Below are 1,370 nucleotides of genomic sequence, written 5' to 3' on the forward strand. Positions count from 1 at the left end.
CAGAGAGTTCCTGTAAAACAGTGCAGAGTTGTCTGACAAGAAAGTTGAACCTGACTCAACTCTTGAACACCAGTCAAACACATAAAAGCACACATTTCTTCTGTTTACCTCATTATTATCAAAAGTATTATTAGTATTATTTGTTATCGTATTATCTATTATTAGTATTAGTATTATCAAAAATAGTTCCCCCATGAAAATCTTCCACAGATTGTGATTATTACAAAACACTGTGTAGGTCTTTGGCATCTGGAGTTGTCAGGTAGATGCTCTAAGTCTGGGTTCAACAGAGATGGTACAATGCTGCAGTTGAGAGCATCATCCACCTTTTTATTCTGCTGGTGTGACCCTGTTGAACACAGTTGTACTAACTGGTAGTGGTGTCTCCTGCAGCAACATGATTTCCTTCTGGAGATTTGAGGTGCCAAATAAATACCATATATACTCCTATGAAATATTACTGAGAACAGTTTCCAAGCTCTTTTGTACTCATGTCTGGTCTTGTCCTTGAGTCCAGCCTTGGACCAGTGGCAGACCAGTAGTTGTAGCGATGGTTACACAGAGGTGGAAGCACCCAGGCTTTGAATCTACACCCGTCTGTCTCATTCTCCTTTTCTGTAACACCACCACTGCCCCAGGATCGTCATGCAGCAGACACACCTTTACCTACATTCTTTGTGTTTTACATCATATTAAAAGCATGTTTGCACCTCATTTATAATCAGTGTATTAACAGATTAGTTGGACTTTACTGGTTATAATAACTATGCAGTTATCACAGTTTCAGTTTTCAGAGATGGTGCGTGTTCACTGGTCCGGTGAACTCTGAGGCACAGTGACTGGTGGTCCAGCTGAAGCAGCCTTGACTTGTCTCCTGGTTTATGTTCTTACAGTCGTCATCTCTGTTTTCATCACTGAGGATCCCTCAGAGCTGAGCATGAATCCATTCAGTCCACAGCCTGACACCATATAACACACACACACACACACACACAAGCTTCTGTTGACTTACGAGTTGTTTGGTTGTGTTTTCAGTTTGTGAGCCTTGTTGTTGTTTCTTTTACATGTAATCCATCACATTTGACCCTGCGGTGATTAGTAGCCACTGGCAGAGTGTGAAAGAGAGAGCGAGGCAGAGAGAGAGATGTTGGTAGTGTATTGGGGTGGCTGATCTTGTAGTGATTACAGCTGAGCAGAGACAGAGCGTGAGGGAGGGCACCTTGTGTTCATCAGAGTTTTTATCGTTGTCTAAGTTTAGATCTTGGCTCACAGACGGCTTCTCAAGTAACAAGGCTGCAGGCTCACTTCAGCCACTCCACACTGAGACAGAAACAGAGCTCCACACAGAGCTTTAAAGGGAGACGAGCAAA

This window comes from Toxotes jaculatrix, chromosome 5 (assembly GCF_017976425.1).
Source record: "Toxotes jaculatrix isolate fToxJac2 chromosome 5, fToxJac2.pri, whole genome shotgun sequence".
NCBI classification, from domain to species: Eukaryota; Metazoa; Chordata; class Actinopteri; family Toxotidae; genus Toxotes; species Toxotes jaculatrix.